This window comes from Eumetopias jubatus, unplaced genomic scaffold (genome assembly GCF_037043125.1).
Source record: "Eumetopias jubatus isolate StellerSeaLion01/CBP00866 unplaced genomic scaffold, mEumJub1_p1.0 scaffold_8, whole genome shotgun sequence".
NCBI classification, from domain to species: Eukaryota; Metazoa; Chordata; class Mammalia; order Carnivora; family Otariidae; genus Eumetopias; species Eumetopias jubatus.
The window spans coordinates 19,771,524-19,792,222 of NW_028274814.1; the positions used below are offsets into that span (position 1 = coordinate 19,771,524).

The window sequence follows — 20,699 nt, forward strand, 5'->3', positions numbered from 1 at the left end:
GATCCCAGGACCCTGGGATCATGACCTGACCCGAAGGCAGACGCTTAACCATCTGAGCCACCCAGGCACCCCTATTTTTAATTTTTTGAGGAACGTCCACACTGCTTTCCAAAGTGGCTGTACCAACTTGCATTCCCACCAGCAGTGTAAGAGGGTTCCCCTTTCTCCACAACCTCTCCAACATTTGTTGTTTCTTGCCTTGTCAATTTTTGCCATTCTAACTGGTGTAAGGTGGTATCTCAGTGTGGTTTTGATTTGAATTTCCCTGATGAGTAATGAAGATGAACATTTTTTCATGTGTCTGTTGGCCATTTGTATGTCCTCCTTGGAGAAGTGTCCATTCATGTCTTCTGCCCATTTTTTGACTTGATTATTTGTTTTCTGGGTGTTGAGTTTGAGAGGTTCTTTATAGATCTTGGATACCAGCCCTTTATCTGTAGTGTCATTTGCAAATATCTTCTCCCATTCTGTGGGTTGCCTCTTTGTTTCGTTGACTGTTTCCTTTGCTGTGCAGAAGTATTTTATCTTGATGAAATCCCAAAAGTTCATTTTTGCTTTTGTTTCACTTGCCTTTGGAGATGCATCTTGAAAGAAGTTGCTGTGGCCGATGTCAAAGAGGTTACTGCCTGTGTTCTCCTGTAGGATTTTGATGGATTCCTGTCTCACGTTGAGGTCTTTCATCCATTTTGAGTTTATCTTTGTGTATGGTGTTAGAGAATAGTTGAGTTTCATTCTTCTGTATGTAGCTGTCCAATTTTCCCAGCACCATTTATTGAAGAGACTTTTTTCCATTGCATATTTTTTCCTGCTTTGTTGAAGATTATTTGATCACAGAGTTGAGGGTCCATATCTGGGCTCTCTGTTCTGTTCCGTTGGTCTGTATGTCTGTTTTTGTGCCAGTACCATGCCGTCTTGGTGATCATTGCTTTGTAATATAGCTTAAAATCGGGCAACATGATGCCCCCAGCTTTGTTTTTCTTTTTCAGCATTTCCTTGGCAATTCAGGGTCTTTTCTGATTCCATACAAATTTTAGGATTGTTTGAATGAAAGGGGAGAGATCAGGACTAACACCAAGGAAATCAAAACAATTATTAGAAATTATTATCAACAACTATATGCCAATAAATTAAGCAACCTGGAAGAAGTGGATGCCTTCCTAGAAACCTGTAAACTACAAGACTGAAACAGGAAGAAACTGACTACCTGAATAGGCCAATGACCAGTAAGGAGATTGAAACAGTGATCAAAAACCTCCCAAAAAACAAGAGTCCAAGGCCTGATGGATTCCCTGGGGAATTCTACCAAACATTCAAAAAAGAAGTAATACCTTTTCTCCTGAAGCTGTTTCAAAAAACAGAAGCAGAAAGAAAGCTTCCAGACTCATTCTATGAGGCCAGCATTACCTTAATCCCCAAATTAGGCAAAGACCCCATCAAAAAGGAGAATTTCAGACCAATATCCCTGGTGAACTTGGATTCCAAAATCCTCAACAAAATCCTAGCTAATAGGATCCAACAATACATTAAAAGGATAATCCACCACGACCAAGTGGGATTTATCCCCGGGATGCAAGGGTGGTTCAACTTTCGAAAATCCATCAGTGTGATAGAACACACCAGTAAGAGGAAAGAGAAGAACCATATGGTCCTCTCAATTGATGCAGAAAAAGCATTTGACAAAGTACAGCATCCTTTCCTGATTAAAACTCTTCAAAGAGTATAGGGATAGAGGGACTATTCCTCAAGTTCATAAAATCCATCTATGAAAAACCCACAGCAAATATCATCGTCAATGGGGAAAAGCTGAGAGCCTTTCCCATAAGATCAGGATGTCAGGAATGCCCACTCTCACCACTGTTGTTCAATATAGCACTAGAAGTCCTAGCAACAGCAATCAGACAACAGAAAGAAATAAAAGGTATTCAAATTGGCAAAGAAAAATCTGTCTCTTCACAGATGACATGGTACTATATGTGGAAGATCCAAAAGACTCCACCCCCAAATTACTAGAACTCATACAGCAACTCCGTAATGTGGCAGGATACAAAATCAATGCACAGAAATCAGTTGCTTTCTTATACACTAACAATGCAACTGTAGAAAGAGAAATTAGAGAAATGATTCCATTTATAGTAGCACCAAAAACCGTAAGATACCGCAGAATAAACCTAACCAAAAAGGTGAAGGATCTATACTCCAGGAACTACAGAACACTCATGAAAGAAATTGAAGAAGACACAAAGAGATGGAAAAATATTCCATGCTCATGGATCAGAAGAATAAACATTGTCACAATGTCTATGCTGCCCAGAGCAAGCTATACCTTCAGTGCCATCCTGATCCAGATTTCAAAGTGCTAGCAATACCACTCTTGGCTCTGGATTATTATCTTTAAATACCATCACTAAAAGAACTCTGGGAGCTTAAAAAAAAAAATAAGGCTAATTCCAGGTCTTTATCAGAAGAATATACAACTGAGCTGTAATATCCTGTCAATCTAGAAAGCAAGGAAGCTATAAAAGACTGTGTCAGAAGAACTCAAGATGCCAGGTTGAAGAGGCAAGCCTCCCATTGGCCAAATCTGGGACAATTTGGATATCAGTAAGAATAACTAGAGTTTATTAAAACATTTACGTTTTTACAAAATCTCATTCAAACAAAATGTGAAAAGATTTTTTTTTTTTTTTAGATTATCAGGAAATTTGAATACTGGATATTTGATGATACTAAGGAATTTTTAGGTTTGGTCATGGTTGGTGATTACATACTTAAATGTTTATGAATGAACTAATATAATTTCTCACATTTGCCTCAGAATAATGTGGTGGAGTTGGAAGGGGGTACGTAGAAGTGAAAATGAATAAAACAGAACATGCCCTCAGTAGACAGTTTTTGAAGCTGGATAGGTGGGTACATGGGAACTTACATTGTTCTCTCGACTCTTGAGTATGGATAAAATTTTTCCAAATGAAGTTGAAAATATTTTAAATAGAATAAAGAATTGTGAGTGCCTGTATCATAGTATTGTTGTGGAGACAGTGCCTGGTAAGCTCCATATTACATTACTTACCTTAAAAAAGAAAATAAAAATAGCTCAGATCCCATGCCCTTGATCCCAGGTTTTCCGCTAAGATGTAAAAGATTGTTTCATTTCAGTCCACAGTCTGGATATGAAAGGTCCCTGCGGGGCTATCCATGGGCCGACCAAGGGGACATGGAGGAAAGGGGTAAGAGTCAAGGCAGGAGGAAGTGAAAGATGAGTTTGGTCTTACGTACCCTGATTTTGAGGTTTCTGGATAACCCTAAATGGAGAGAGATCTATTAGGGAAGAGGTTTTATGGTCCTAGAATTTAGGAATCCAATTTAGGCTGGAGCTACAGTTCATCTTTCTTTTGGCTGAGTCTTCCCTGGACCCCTCCTTTAAATAGACACTAGCCTGCCAACTAAGGAGGAAAAATTGGTCATAAATATATGTTATATCAAAAAAAAATATATGTTATATCAGCAGTTTGGTAAATATAAACTTAAAACTTAAACATCCAGCCATATTTATATACAGCAGTCCTATTGACAAGACAGAGCTGCCTGGAATCATGTCGATGGATGATCCTCCTGAAAGAGAAAATTGACATTACAGTTAGAGAAGTGTAAACCACCTTCACAGGTGGAAACAAGGTTACTGCACTCTGCTTCCTTTTATTTACAGATGTAGGAAAGTTAATAATGAGGGAGATCAGAAGAAGGGGAGTAGAAAGGAGATAAAGTGGGACTGTTCTTAAAATTTACATCTAAGGCCTTTTTGGCCCTACTCCTTACTACGGAAAGGAGTAAAATGTGTTCAGCTGACATATATTTCCAATGTTTTGCTTTGCTGTGTTCAAATTTTATAGAAACATAAAGATTATGAAATCAGAGTGATTATCTCCTTTCCCTTCCTTATTTTTCAGATGATGAAATTGAATCCCAAGTGATTAAATGATCTAAGATAGCTTAGCTAGTTAGTATCAGTGTGTGTTTATTGAACCTTTTCAAGCGCCTGAAACATTTCTCTTACCCAGCACCCATTCTCCCCCACTGACTCGTTAATTCCCTCTATTCTGTAGATTTTAGGTCATTGATTCCTTTATCTGAGGAGTCTCCCTTCCCCACTGCCCTCAACCCCAATAAGGTCAAATAATTAGAATAGCAAAAAGCAATTACAACTGTTCATTGGACACTTACTATTTAATCATTGCAACTCTATGAGGTAGGTACTATAATCTGCATTTTACAGAGAGAGAAACTGAAATACAGGGACACTAGCTAACTTGCCCAGGGATATAATTATATAAACTAGAGCCAGAATTCAAACAGTCTTACTCCAAACCTGAGCTCAACTCACCACCCTTACTTATTATCAGGATACCTTGTGCCTATCTTGGCACTTACTGCTCTTGTAATGTTATGTTTATTTGTGGGATTATATAATACATTTTTTTCCTACTATATTGGTAACCTTCAGGAGGGCTGAGATCCCATGTCTTTTGGTTCATCATTTTTGCTTAGCTTCTAAGTGCCTAACATCAAGCAGGCTCATTGCATATATTTTTTCCTGTGTAAAGTGGAGTTAATAATACAGTATTTTTATACTATTGCACTGCACTGTAGTACAGTTGCACTGTTACAAGAACTGTGAGAGAATGTACACATGGTGCACACTAGTTCATGTCCACTGGTAAGTACTCATTAACGGAGTGGCTTTAATTATAATAAACAGGCTTAGAGGTCACTTAAGACCACAAGGCATCTGTGATTTAAGGCTCTTAATTTCTGTTCCTTACTTCTTTTTGTTACCTATTCTGAATATAGTTAGAAAAACGAATCTGGGAAAATTTACTGCTTTCCAGTGCTGATTTCTTAGCTAGATAAACAGCTAAAGTATAAGCTTCATCCTTGCTAAGTGTTGGTTTCATCCTTGAGACCGAGACAGATCCAGTGTCTTTACGATACTGTGGTAGTTAACATAACTATCTGAACTAGTCTCTTGGGCACGGACCATTAGGAAAGGCTAAGGTAAATATTTTCAAATTAACATGTAGTTTGAAGGTGTTGTTCTTAATGTCCTTATTCAATTACAGCAGGAGGTGAGTGGGTCTTTAAGATGCATTTGTTTCTACATGTATTCCATGTCGTCTTGTATATATTTTGTGTGGTGCAGGTAGGATTTATTATTTCAAATTATATCCTTGAACTTAGTTCAGCAGTGTTATCTCTAGGGTATAGAGATGCATTTGGCAAGTGATCAGCAATGTGTTCTGGTATGCAAGAACCTAGCTGTAGAATAAAAATCGAGTTATAAAATTAATCTATAAAATAGTCACAGATAAAATGGTGAAGAGACCAGAATTAATCTTAAGAAAGCACAAGACAAAATGCAGATATCCTAAAATCAAAAATAGTAGTATTCATGAAAGTGACAATCAATAATTTAATTCCAAGGACAGACACAGTATAGTCTAAAAATATATTTCAGATTCACAATTGACTAGCTATTTTATGTGGCAGAATACCAGCTTTGCATATTTATTAAAATTATTCATAACTGCGTAGCTGCCCAGATGAACTGTTGAGTTCTTGTTCCTTGATTCGATATATTATCTTGTCCATTTTATCATGGCATGGTAATAGAAATTTGTCTAAATTTTAGAATGGTCCATGGAATATTTTCAGTATCAGCATCTCCCAAATACATATTTTATCATTTCTGTTTTGCCTAATGTGTTCTTTTACATAACTTTAGAAGAAATCAACTATCTCCAAAGGAAAATTACAAGGTTTTTTTCCTTTAGGGGATATATTTCAGACAGAATTCTTTATTTAATATGAAAAGGTACTGTATCATCCATCTTTAGGTATCAAAATGTTCCTGTTACCTAAAAATTTGGACAAGATGTGAATTCTTCAGGATAGTAGAGAAATAGTAGAAGTTCATAATCTTTATGTAGATTTTAGGGAGAACTGTGTTTGCTTTAGATATTATCTGTCGAGTAGGGTGTTGCTGTGGTCAGTCAATGTGACCGTGTAGTTGGGATGGTGAATTCCGGAGTCAGACTGCCTTCATTTCATATCCTAAGATCACCACTTGTTATTTATTTTATTAAAATTTGGAGCACTGATTACCTCTCTTCTGGAAGGTTGAATAATAGTGTCTGCCTAATAGGGTTGTTAAAGAAGTTTCTATGAGATAATGCATGTAGAGTACTGAGAACTGTGTTGGACACATAGTAAACACTCAATAAATGTCAATGAATAAATAGTGTTAATCATAATACCATATCATGGAATGCCACGAAGTGTGGGCTGTGGTTTTAGCAAGAATGTGCATAAAGAGATATTAGTCTCCAATAACACGTCTCTAAATTGGTAAAAACTTAGAAGATGATGTTAGGAAAGAAGAATAAAGCCTTTTTAGATTAGAATATTAATTATACTAGAGTTCAGAGAAGCCTCAGACAATTGAATTTAGTCCCCTCTCTGTACGGGTGGAAAGCACAGCTGTAAAAGGTTAAGTGACCTCCCCAGGATTACCCAGCTAGGATAGCAGACTCTAGCCACATCTTCTGGCTCGAAGTTGAGTGCTCCATCTGTTTTAAAACACTGGTTTATCCATAGGAACATTCATTGAACCTGTCCTAGATGTCATTGTTTGATGATGTATGTGGCTTCTTATCCGGTATATAGCACCTCTTTGCTCCTCTTGGTTTGGCATCCTAGTTGTTGTTAACCCTCTAGAATAGCTTGCCATATACCCAAGAGTCATGGAGAAAATAATTGACCGTCCCCGAGCTAGCACCGTGTTCAGCGAGCATGAGCAGCTCTATCTGAAAGCCTCCACGGGACAGTTGCTATAGCCCTGGGAAAAGGGAATGTCTGTGAAGTTGTGGAGAATTTCCCTGGAGATCTCATAAACTTCTAGCATGAAAATGAATCCTTTCTTCCTTATAAATCAGAGTCATGTGTTGAAGGAGATGTAGGAGATGCTTCTGAGCTGTTATATTTTAGTGGGTTCTATAAAATTCTCAATAAAGGAAAGGTCAGTGTTTGTACCATAAACAGTGTTCATGAAGGCACATTTAACCACCCCCCCCCACCCCGTCCCTTTTGGGATTCCTGGAGTGTATATAGTACTCGAACTTACTCTTCTTCGAAAGTCCCCCACTGCCCACCACCTCCCAGAACGACCCCACTGCCCACCTGGGCATCCTTTTTCTTAGAGGTCCTACCCGCCCTGGCCCTGGGACCAGCCCTTCATGACAGGCGAAAATGAAAAGAGGTGATTTCACCTCGTTAACAGCAGGGGTTTAGGGGCTCCACCGCCTTCAGGCTCAGCTGCACTTTCGTATGTGTGCTTCAAGTAAAAAGGCTGTCGGCACACCAGTTTGTGGGGTCCTTCTGTATTTTCACAGAGACCTTGCGTGAGACTAAGAAAGACCAACGGGTGACCTTTGCATGCCGACGACACAGGTCGTTGTTCTGCTCGGTGAGTGGCGATTCCTGTGACTTTTCTGGTTGTCAGCGGAGCTCCCAGCCCACCAGCCTCCGGTGCCACACAGTGGGAAAGCTAATGGTCCCGCGCTGATTCTGGCAGAGCGGTGTGGAGGCTTAATTGAAGAATATTTTTAACCCATTATCAAGAGCATCAGGAGGAGAATGTTCAAAGAGTCTTGATGCAGCTTGCCGCTCTTTCCATTTAAGAAAGTAGATCCCCAAATAAACAAATTATAACCTGAAATAGTAATCCGTCTTTATTTTCAATCCCTTCATCTTCCCAAGATAGACTCTTCTCTCTGAGGGCATGAAAAGGGGCAGAACCAGCTAGACTGTTAGAAATGATTCTCTCCTCCCGTTGTACGTGAACACATAGTGCCCCTTGTTTAGAGCAGGGTGACTTTGAATGGACTGTCCTGACTAAATTGTTCAGAAGGATAGTGAACATGTCTGCTAGCCTAGTCATGGCACAGAGCGCAGTGGCTGGCAAATACTTACAGGTGTCTAGGCCACGTGAAGTGCAGGCCACAGTCCAAGGAACCTGAGTGGGCTTTTCATTATATCATGGTTTCTGGCTCCTTTATTTTTTTTAATACTGAGTCAATATGCTTTCATCCTTTCAAACTTAGAGGGGTTTTTGAAGGATTGCAGAGAGATGTGCCCCAGATTATCACCACAGCCAGCATCTTAGTCGTGGATTATCGTCAAATTTAATCTTATCTGTAACTCCACGGAATAGTCTTCGGCTTGATTTCTTTGATTATTTTGTCTTTTAATTTCAAAATGGCAAGAAAAAGTGCTTCCAGTTTTTTCTTTAATTAAAATAAGTAGGAATTAGCATATGAAATATCTCAGAAAGTCTAATTGAAGTCTAGGAGCTTCTTTGCTTTAAACATACACAGAGTTTCAACAGGATTTTCATTTATTGATTCTCCTTCTCTGTATTCTCGGATTTTTTTTTAATGTCAAATAACCAAAAATATACTTCTAAAACTGTGACCAAAAAATTGCCAAAATTAAAATGCCTGAGAGTCTGTTAAGAGTTAAGACAGGTTACAGGTACCTGGTTGGCTCAGTCAGTTAAGCGTCTGCCTTCGGCTCAGGTCATGATCCCAGGGTCCTGGGATCAAGCCCCACATCAGGCTCCCTGCTCAGTGGGGAGTCTGCTTCTTCCTCTCCCACTCCCCCCTGCTTGTGCTTTCTCTCATTCTCTCTCCTGCTCTCTGTCAAATAAATAAATAAAATCTTTGAAAAAGAGAGAGTTAAGACAGGTTAGAATGTATACATGAAGGATGGTTTAAAAAGTGGCAGTGTAATTTTATTAGGAAAGTGAACATGGAGAAGTCTTTGTGGAATCAGTAAGAAGCTAAGCTATATTATTCAACAAAAATTTAAGGTAACTTCTCTTTCAAGTATGTGGTAGTTGTTCATGTCTCTTAAATATTGGAACACAAGGATTTCTAGTCTTTTGTTCCATCAGAAATTCATTCAAAAAAATTCACCAGTATGTCTCAAAGAAAAGTGCTAACTATGGGTACATGTGGTAAAATGGTCAGTGAAAATGCTTTGCCTTAACCGTGTTAACATACAAATGTCAGTCTGATAAATGCAGTATCAGATTATACCAGTATCAGATCATAGCAGCTGTATGAGTGCTGCAGAATGCTTTTGGTCTAAATTTTATAGTTTACAGAAAAGCTGTTATTTCAGAATCTCTCTTGCCTCCTTGTATGGTCAGCTCATTTTAAGCATCTGTAAAAGGCACTTGCAAAATGGAAAAGTTGCCCATTTTCTGGCTGTGTGGACAAAAAAGAAAACATGGAAATGATTGTGTATGGAAATCAGATAATCTGAAAGCCCTTTCACCATGAAAGACTAGATGCAGAATAAGTCAGAGAAACTGACTTTTAAGATGTTTTGTTGAACTTGGAAGAGAGTAAGGGAAATCTCCAAAGGGGCAAAAAGTCTATATAGTAATTGGAAACCGAAGGGGTGTGGTAAAAAGGCCAGAAAAAAAAAAAAAAAAAAAGGCCAGGACTGCCCTACTCGCCATACCTGTGTAAGGAATTCACAGCTTAACTGCCTTGGGCAAAAAGAGATCAAGAGGTCTGGGGTCTGGGTAATGTTGGAAGCCCAAACCTGAAAGACTCTCACAGAGTGAGAATATTCACAAGGAGGTATACCCTCAGAGAAAGTGAGAGCTGAAAAAAAACCGAGCTTACCAGGAAAGGGAGTAGATGAGGAAAACGGTTTTTCCTGTTGCTCTGAGTGGAAGAAAAATAGTTCTCATTGTATTCATCATCTCCTCTGACAGTCTGCTACTACAGGCTTATTTTTGGATGAGTCTGGGGTATAAATTTACAATTCTTGCAGGGTCATGGAAACCCTAACCTAAAAAAAAATTAACAAATGTCCAGGTTGGCGGAACTCTCTGGCACCTGTGAGATATAAGCATTAAGTCCTCTCTGGAGGAAAGCATTAACAGTCCCGTTCCCTCAAAAATTCCTCCAGATTTAGCGTATGCAGGGTTACCATAAAAAATACCAAATACTCAACACAGCAACCCAGGAATTACCAAATGGGGAATAACACAAGCCATAGGTCACCAAAGTCAACAAAAACAGTGAACAGACTAGGTCCCTAATGCCCTAAGGACACTGGAATGCTGATTTTTAATATGAAACACGTGCAGGGGAAGTACATAAAGAAAGAAATCGAGACGGGAATAAGAGACCACCCAAAATGTTCGGGAAGATTTGAAAAGGAAGCGAATAGAATTACAAGGAAAAAAACAGAATCATCAGAAATAAAAACTCAGTAGATTGGTTAAGTAGAGGGTCACACACAGCTGAGGAGAGAATGAATGGATTGGAAGATCACGAGAGACATCACCCCACATGAAGCCCAGAGAGACAAAGGAGGTGAGAAATAGTCTAGAGGAAGATGTTGTAGGGATGAGAGAAGGAAAGGATGGAACACAGGTCAATTTGGAATTCTAAATGTTAAAATATTGAAAATGGGGGGAATGGTCAAGAATTGAAGGGTCTTGAAACTTCATCATAATAACAAATAAATAAATAATGAAAATTTTGTTTTTATTTTAATAAGCTTGCTACAGTTTCACAGATGCTCTTTGAAGAGGCAAGACTTCAGGGCCAGATACAAAGGACTTTATTACAGTGCATTAAGCATCCTGAGCTATATGTTCACGCCTGTTCCCCATGCTCCCCAAGTCACATGGGGGTGATGCAGAATGAGTTGTGCAGGAGGTCTGAGGCACATCCAGAGACCCCAGTCTTTTAAAATGGACTGTAAGCAAATCTCTTTGGCCATCAAAGAGAGACATTATTTTATCTCCAGGAAAGTAAACAGATCTGCTCTCTGTGCCAGAGGGGGAGACTCTATCTTCTAAGGTTGTTTGCTATACAGACATCCTTGTAAAGTTGTTTGTTTAAGGTGTAAAGATAGAATTTTCCGGAAATGTTGAAAGATTGGCATGTTCATATAGAGGGAATACACTGTATACCAGGCAACACAAATACATATTTAGACATATCATGGTGGGACAGCAGGACATTAAAGACAAAAGAGGAGACATTAAAAGCAACCAGAGAGAAAAAATAGTTCAAATTGACAGGCTACTTCTGGTTTCTTGTTTGGAAAAGCAAAGGGTCAAAAATAACCAAGACCTTCCTAAGGAAGAACCAGAAGAGGAGAGATAGGAGGTCTTGCCTTATGGAGACCAAGGTCTGTTATAAACCTAGAGTAATGAAGACTGAGGAATTAGGGTATTAGCATAGACAAAGAAACCACTGGAACTGATAGAAAGCCCATACGTGATATATGCACACGTGCAAACTTGGTTTACGGCAGCACGCATGTTGCAGATCAGTGGAAAGAGGAGGAACTGTCCCATTAGCAATGCAGTTGCAGGATTATACACGTGGAGGAAGAAAAATGAAACCAGATTGTGACATACAAAGAAAATCAGTTCCAGGTAGATTAAATATTTGAATCTTTAAATCATGAAACCAACTTTTAAAAGGAAAGCAAAACTATGGAATTTTCAGGGAACCAAAAAATAAAAAAGAAAGAAAGAAAAGCGAGTGAGCAAGAGAGAGCCTCTCTGGGAGCTGAAGGAAGAAACTGACAACAAAGGTGATGTTGCTGAATGCTCTCTAGCTGTATGTGTGGATGCACGTGTATCAGACTGTATCACACACATCATGATGGAAACTGTTGATGAAGATGAGGCTGCAAATTTAAGACCTGAGGCAAAACCGGGAAATGGAGGTGGGAGCAAAACCAACACCTGGCTCAGAGCAGTAGCCTTGCCGCCGCCGCCACTGCCGCTGCAGCCGAGGGTTTCTCTGGCCAGTGTTGCTCCCACCCGCCTACAGCATGGGAAATATCTTCGCAAACCTCTTCAAGGGCCTTTTTGGCAAAAAAGAAATGTGCCTTCTCATGGTGGGCCTGGATGCTGCGGGGAAGACCACCATCCTGTACAAACTGAAGCTGGGTGAGATCGTGACCACCGTTCCCACCATAGGCTTCAACATGGAGACGGTGGAGGACAAGAACATCAGCTTCACTGTGTGGGACGTGGGTGGCCAGGACAAGATCCGACCTCTGTGGCATCACTACTTCCAGAACACACAAGGTCTCATCTTTGTGGGGGACAGCAACGACAGAGAGCGTGTGAACGAGGCCCGTGAGGAGCTCATGAGGATGCTGGCGGAAGATGAGCTTAGGGATGCCATCCTGCTGGTGTTCGCCAACGAGCGGGACCTCCCCAACGGCATGAACGCGGCTGAGATCACAGACAAGCTGGGGGCCGCAGTCCCTGCGCCACAGGAACTGGTACATTCAGGCCATCTGTGCCACCAGTGGGGATGGGCTGTATGAGGGACTGGACTGGCTGTCCAATCAGCTCCGGAACCAGAAGTGAGCCACGCCCCCGCCCCTCCTTCCACCCTGTTTTACTCTCATGTGGTGGGAGTGCCAGAAGCTGTCTCCATGGTTGGTCACAGTGTGCTTCACCATGCTGTAAATGTGCAGACGCAGCCTGCAGCCGGGTTTTTATTTAATGTAAATAGTTTCTGTTCCCAACGAGGCAGTTTCTGGTACTCCTATGCAATATTACTCAGCTTTTTTTTATTGTAAAAAGAGAATCAACCCACTGTTCAATACTGAAAAGGGATGTTAGGCACGCGGGGCCTCCAGGAGTCACTGTGTCCAACCAGCCTGCCAAGCCTCCTCTGGCCATTAGGTCTGTGTTGAGATCCATTTTGGTGGTTGGTTTTTAACCTGAACTCAGTGCATTTTTAAAATCGTTACAAATACAAGATAAGGAGAACACTTGAACACACAGATGGGAGAAGCGTGCCTAGTGTCGGTTCTGCAGTGGCGGGCAGGGTCTAGTCCACCAGTGATCCGTTTCCCGTCGGGAACGTGAGACAGGGCAGAACCAGCCACAGTCCATTCTGCATGGTCACGATAGGGTCCCTGTGATTTGCTCTGTCTCGGGTCATCCCGCATCCCCTAGGGTTTGTGCTTGTACTTGTGCTCACACAGCCGCCCAGGAGACAGGCTGGGGGCTGCGGCCACCGCTCACGGACCCCTTGGAGGGACTCCAGCCTTCTCTTGGGTCCGCGTGGGCACTCTGGCTTGCTCCGGGCTGCCTGGGGTCTCACCAGCAGGAGTGCGGGCGCGTGGGCCAGTCACCCTAGAGCCTCAGCCCCTGGAACTCCTGTCTACATGTGCTTTCACTCCCTCAGCCTGCAAGGGTCGGATTTGCCATCGAAACAACGACCTCTACTGTTTTCTTTTGTATTTTGATAAACACTGGAGAAGCTGGAGCTTTCAACACACGATTAATAATCAACTGTTTTGTATACTCGTTTTCAGTTTTCATTTCGGCAAACAAGCACTGTAATTGTAGCTACTAGAATAAAATGTCTTAACTATTAAAAAAAAAAAAAAACGGGAAGTGGAAAATTTGTGGACATAATTTCTTTAGCTGAGGGTGACCGCGGAGGTGACTTGGTACTCTGGGGGCTGACAAAGGCCTTACAATGGACACGGTGTCTGTCCCTACACTCTGGCACTGAAACATGCAAATGCAAAGCCATCCGAGGGATCCTTTCTGAAACTTTAAGACCTAAGGACCAGTGGTCATAGGATTTTGTAAACGAGACCACCAGGCCTCCTGCACAAAGACTTTGTATTCAACTTCGTTTAATGTAGATTTGAAGTTAGCTTTTTCATAAAATAAAAGAAACCCAGAATGCAAAAAAAAAAGGGGGGGGGAAGCATTTCTTATACCAAGCGCAAAAAAACACAAACTGCAAAGGAAAAAAAATTGATAAATTCAACTATATCAAAATAAATGTTCACTTTATCAAAAGGGTATGCTTAACAAATTGAAAAGACAAGCCACAGTGGGGAGAAGTAATCTGCAGCACATATCGCTGAGAATGGTTTAGTATCTAAAACAGATAAAGAAATTATATGAAGAAAATAACACTAGGTCAGAGGTATGAATAAACATTTCAATGAAAAGGAAACATTAATGGTGAAGAAACAGGAAACACAGTCAGCCTCATTAGTGATCAGAGAACTACAGATTAAAACCACAGTGATACCATTTTATATCTACCAGTTTGGCAAGATTAAAATTTAGGACAGTACTGTTTGTGGGGAAGAATGAGAAGAGCAGGGATTCTCATGTACTTATCATCTCATTCCCTTCGAAGACCCGGGCAGCCAAATAAAGTCCGACATTCCTTGTGTTGTATTACCTGTGAGGAGAAAAGTAACTTAACTGAAAAGTTACTCTGCGTTCTTAATAAACACCAAGTTATCTTTGATGCCAAAATATTCTCTGATCAAATCTTGAACATGGGGACAGACTTGGTTTATATTTTCAAGGGGAAAGAAAGATCTGCTGAGAAAAATCTACAGCATTACCAGATGACACCAGTTTTGTTGTTGTTTTAAATCTCAACCCCCAAGTTGAGTAGATAATTCAAAAGACAACGTTAAGGAAGAGTCTTCTCACATATATTGTGGTTTTATTTCTGTGGTAACTGAAGTTGACAAATTGGCATACAAAATGAAAAATCAAAAAAACCCAAGATGCACAGTGATTAGAGGAAAGGAAAAGGAGGCAGAAGCCGCTAAAACTCCTTGTGTTTGAGATGAAGAGAAATGATAGCACAATACCCGATTATCCGCTAGAAGAATCCAGTGGACGATCACGCTGTGCCTTGGCGTGAGCCAAGGAGGACTGCCGACTTTGATGATCACAGGTTCAGGAGCTGTCTGTGGGGGGTGACCCGGGGCAGCTGGAGGAAATTGTGGGAGAAGAAGAATGAGAATTTTCCAAACTCTCAGTTTTGCATGCACACACAAAAATCTTATTGAGAAGAGTAAGCGCTAAAATTGTTTACTGAATTGTTCTTATTGTTGAGTATGATTAAAGTGTGGCAATATTAAAAAATGACCCAAAAAAACCCCATAAGGCTAAAAATCTAACCTAGGATAACTACATGGAGAACGTTGACTGGTTCTTTCAGTTATTAGCTTTTGAGTAACTTTCAGTATCCAGTGAGATCTCTGTGTATATACTCCTGTTATCCAGCAGCCTGTTTATTAAAAGGTTCTTAATGCATGAATTAAATTAGGTAATCAAGTTAGTTACCGGGTTAGCCAGATGAGCTCTGGGAAGTACTGAAAGTTACCACTTTGGGGAGAAATTTTCCAGCTCAGATTAGAACACTTGTCAAACTTGGTGGCAGGAGACTAGGTCTGAATCAATATTTCTGCCTGGAAGTCACATAACCTCTATGAGAGATTAATGTGGTTAGTGTTGGACTCTGTATTCTCCATCAGCTAAGTATGTGCACTTGTCATTCATATTTTGTTTTTAGCTTGTAACACTGACAGAAAAATCTCTGTGGAATAAAGAACCAGTTTCCTGAGTGTATGAAGCTATATTATATTTGCATATTTCCAGGATTTAAAGGGAAGTGTGTTTTTCCTTGAAACACTATTTATCTGTTTGTTTCTTCTAATTTTTTTGGTACTGAAAAACATCATTGATAGCTATGAACATGTCTGGCTCACATTTTGTTTCTCCTGATTCTAATTTTGTTGATTAAATAGTGCAAGAAATGAGAATTTTTTTTTAATTAAATGACCTATCTCCAAGAATTTTTTCGGTAAAAGCCCTGAATAAAATTTGTCACTTTTGTCAAAGCCACTTTTCTTTTTGCATCACATAATGTGTTTATGGAAGTATACCGTAAGCTAATTCTGTAAGGTCAGGTAAGCGCTTGCAGCTTTACCCCCTGTTAATTCAAGAACAGGATTGGGCATATGCTATGTATGCTTGGTTGGTTGAGGGTGCATGATGGAAAGGAATTCTGGAGTTACCAAGAAATCACTTGTTGAAACACATCGATTTCATAACAACCCCACCCGACAGCTACTGGTCAGAGCCTTGAAAGAAATGGGGTTCTTTTTGCTCACCTTATTTGCTTTATTTTGTACATGATTATAATCCTCTTAACAAATAACCGATGAAACAAAAACTTAACCTCATTCATAATAGCGGTGATTGGAAATACCAGAGTGCCCCACAGCCTATGATTGGGGAAGTCATGATGCAGCAGTATGATTGAGTGCTAGACAGCCATTTAATGCTGTGTAAGCATTGGGGAATGGCTTTGGGGAATTTTTGTAATATATTACAAATTTAAAAAGACTCTATACCTATACTTAATGCAAATGTGTATTTAAAAAAGTTTTGAAGGATACACTTTAAATATCAATAGTGTTGGGCGCCTGGGTGGCTCAGATGGTTAAGCGTCTGCCTTCGGCTCAGGTCATGATCCCGGGGTCCTGGGGTCGAGTCCCGCGTCGGGCTCCCTGCTCGGTGGGAGCCTGCTTCTCCCTCTGCCTCTCTCTCTCTCTCTCTCTGTCTTTCATGAATAAATAAATAAAATCTTTAAAAAATAAATAAATAAATAAATAAATAAATAAATAAATATCAATAGTGTTGTGAATTGGTAGGATTGCTCTTTACACTTTCTATCCCTTCCTGCTATTTCTCTAACTACATGCAACTTAATTCATCATTTTAAGTAACAACATGTAAATGTTCTAATAAAATTTCAGAAATAAAAGTATTAAGGAAAAAAGGAAACATACTTCCTGTATTTTTGTTATTATAGCACTATTCAAAATGATTATTATAGACTTGTTACATATGTATTATATATACATATATACAAAATTATATATATAATTATAGGACTATTGAGCATGTGTGCCACATATTCCACTAAACCCTTCATGTAAGTTTTTTTTATTGATTCCTCAGGATAATTTATGAAGTTGAAGGAGAATATAATCATCCCCGCTTTAACCAGTTAAGTTTTTTTGCCCTCAGTAATGCAGCTACTGAGTGACAGAGCCCAGCTTTGAACCAGAATCTGAGACCCAAGCCCATGTTCTTAAGCTTTTGCCTTTATCATCCCATGACTGGTCTTCCATGTCTCACTGTGGAAGAAGATACAAACTTCATTTGAGCGAAAATTTTAAGGACTGTTACAATTGAATTGAGTGGTTCGCCCCTATATTATATTCTCAAATATCCATTGACTAATGATTAGATTGTATTTTGCACATTTTATGGAATGATGCAAAATGTATGTTTCTTTTTAGGAAGGAAAAGGTGTATGTGGGTTGTATCAATGATTGTGATTTTGAGATATATACTGACAGATTTCCTTCATTTTGGGGTGTGTATGTGTGTGTATGTGTTTGAAGTTTGGAATAAGCACAATGAGCCACACAGGGCAAACCATTTGTGCTACAAGGTCATGCTGTGACCCTCTGAGGCTGGACAGCTGACGTTACCAGAGGGCATATGGAAGGAAGGGCATTGCTAACACAGAATCTCATGAGTTTAGGAACCCAAGACGAGGTGTATGTGAGAACACTGTTTCCAAGACCAGCCAAGGCACCCATCAGCTCTGGTGTCACATTTGAGCCTCAGTGAACTTTTGTGACATCCCTTCAAGAGTACCGTTCTTTCCCACTCTCTATAAGATTTCCAAAAGCACATCTCAGTAACTAATCCACTGAAAATGCAGTCTTGTCTGGCATTATCTTCTGCCTGCTCTTCTGAAATCAAGTACAACTAACTTCAATCAAATCATAATAAAAAATTGGGCTAAGAGAATAAAATTACACTCAACATATCTAGTCAGAGAGCTCTTTAGGCTGTTAAGCATTTAGCGGATACATATTTGCATACCCAAGTATAATGTTGCAGATTTTTAAGCCATTGAATGAATGAATATTTAAGAAAAAGAACTCGCGATTGTTTTAGTTCATGCGCATAGTTTCCAGCACATTTATACTCACCCATCATGTGTGGAGGCGAGGCGGAAAGCCTCATCACTACTATATGAAGCTAACAGTGGTTCTTATTTTTATGTTTTACACACCACACACACAATATGCACACAGAGTATTGTTTTGTGAGATGAGTTATGTGTAGGAGTCTGCGAGATCTATTTGCATCCTGGCTCTGTTCTAGTTGCGTATCCTTAGGCGCATCAGTGAACTATTCTGTATATCTCATCGGCTTTTGAAATGGAGATGCTGTTCATGGCCTAGTTTATTAAACAAATGCTTATTTATTAAATATATTAATATGTCAGGTTATACAAATATGAGGCATCATTCCTTCTCTTTTCTCACTTGCCCCCGTGGGCACTATTTGAGTCTTTGGAAAGATTTTTTTTTTTTTCCATTGGTGACTCGAAGTTTAATGGTTTGTCTCTCTGCTCCACTGCTATTTTGTGCCCTAGATTTTTCTCAGTTCTCCCTTTTGTATTTTCCTGCTTTTTAAGAAGGAGTTTTTTGAAAATTAACAGAAGACTGTCCATTTTGCATCTAATGCAATAAAATAAATACGTTTGGAAGACATAAGTTTTTTCAATTCAGAAGTTATGTACATATAACATGCATCCCGTAAGCATGTAGTTCCCTCAGTTTTGAGAAATGACTATATCCATGTATCGAGCACCCCAGTCAAGATAAAGAACATTCCCGTCACCTTGGGAAATTTGGCAAAAGCTTGTCTCTGGATATGGTTCATTTCTCCAGATTCTGACTTGATTTTCTTTCTTTGGAGCAGGGCCATCACCTCCTCATATTGTCTCTGCCTCGGAACAGACTTTCTAAACGAGGCGCTTTCGCTGATGACGTGCTTTTTGAATGGGAGACAGTTTACTTTTTCTGTATGAATTTTCCTGGTTTTTTCCCCCCTGATGTCCCTCTTGCCATTACTAAATTCCGCTGGTAATATGTTTTATGGTTTAACACCACTATGATTCAGCCTCCAAAGAGGTCATGTAAGGGTTATGAAGTGTTTCATGTCAGACATTTCGGTGTTGTCCCTGACATTATCTGACCCCTGCCATTACTCAGAATTTACATAGTTCTTGTGCATTCAAGTCTTTCTCCACTTCAGCAATTAGTAGAATGTATTAAAAGTCTGGGAGATTGTCAGTTGTAGGAAATTCAACTCAGTGACAAACGAGCTATTCCTATGCAGTGGAAATATTTTGCTTATTTTTTTTCCTCCTGCACATACTTGATGATTCTTTAATTAGTACAGAACTCTCCATCTTGTGTTTCAAGTCAATTATCTGTGATTTTTTTTTTTTTAAGATTTTATTTATTTGACAGAGAGAGACACAGTGAGAGAGGGAACACAAGCAGGGGGAGTGGGAGAGGGAGAAGCAGGCTTCCCACTGAGCAGGGAGCCGGATGCGGGGCTCGATCCCAGGACCCTGGGACCATGACCTGAGCCGAAGGCAGACGCTTAACGACTGAGCCACCCAGGCGCCCCTAATTATCTGTGATTTTTTTAAAAGCCTTCCTTAGATACACAAAGGATAACCATAAGTAAAGTTTTTAAAGTATTATTGAAAGTCGCCAGCCATAATTCTGTTTTTATTTTTTGAATCAGTGACTAAACTAATACTTTTGGAATAATATGTCAAATGATCATTGCTTATTGGAACTATTTTAAAAAGATCTAAAGCATGTTTGTTCTACCTTCCCTGTGTATTTACACCTCCTCGATTTTGCTTTATGAGTAGCAAAAGCAAACTGTCACTATTTGCTGTAAATTGAAGCTTTTAATAACTATGTCTGTTCTTACCACATTTGTCAGCTTTGAATATTCTGTCAGTAGAAAATAAAAATAGCAGGGAAACTCAGCTGCCATGACACGGAGAATTTATCTGCTTATGCTAAAGGAAGGTAAAAAAAAAAATATATATATATATATATATATGTAATCTTGAAGGGTGAGCATTTGGCATTTTTCCTTCAAATGATGTAAATTTGAACTGGCTCTTCCTCGAATAAATTTTAGATGAGAATTCGGCAAAATAAATGAGTAAGTTTCATCACTAAACACAGAGCACCTTTTTAACCTAGAGAGAATAGAGCACCTTTTTAACCTAGAAAGGGAAGAGTGAAGAGGCTATTTCAGATCACTTATTCAATCACATATGCTTTGTTTGACATAAGCTTGAAAAATAAATTTGGAAGTACATCAAAAGAAACAGGATAGCGCAGTAGTAAAAACTTCAACGCATATAGCATTTAAATTTTTAAACTATTTCGTAGTAAAAATTCATGTGCGGAGGATCATCTTGGATATGTGACAATAAAAAATTAATTTATCTAATAAAGATGATTCAAGTGAATCAAATCTAAATAAATTCCATGGTTCACATTTTTTGTTTGTAAATCATGTGTGTCAGTTATCAGTATTAAAAACATGAATGAAATATATATTATGAAAAATTCACTGCTTTCTCTCTTTTAGATAAAAATGTAAAGTCTTTCAGGACTTTTTCTTGTTGCTGATCTTCAGTTAAATTTAAATTCAATTCTTGCCATCGTGCCTCTTTCTTTTCTGTACCTGTTTGTAAGTCTCTTCCCGAAAGAGACCTTTATCATTATTGTCATCAACAGCAATGAACATTTGTGAAGCACCTACTGGGTGCCATGTTTGATAAGCATGGACAGTAGGTCAGTATTTTGAGTAGGAGGAAAAACATTGTTAAAATCGTGCTTCG

The 20,699-nt window shown here is 39.4% G+C and overlaps 1 protein-coding gene and 1 pseudogene across 3 annotated transcripts in view; both read left to right on the forward strand.

Moving 5' to 3' along the window:
* RSU1 (Ras suppressor protein 1) overlaps positions 1-20,699 on the forward strand; it is a 253,585-nt gene that overhangs the window by 127,845 nt on the left and 105,041 nt on the right. The gene's annotated exons all lie outside the window — the stretch shown is intronic.
* LOC114217276 (ADP-ribosylation factor 1 pseudogene) lies at positions 11,735-12,477 on the forward strand (annotated as a pseudogene).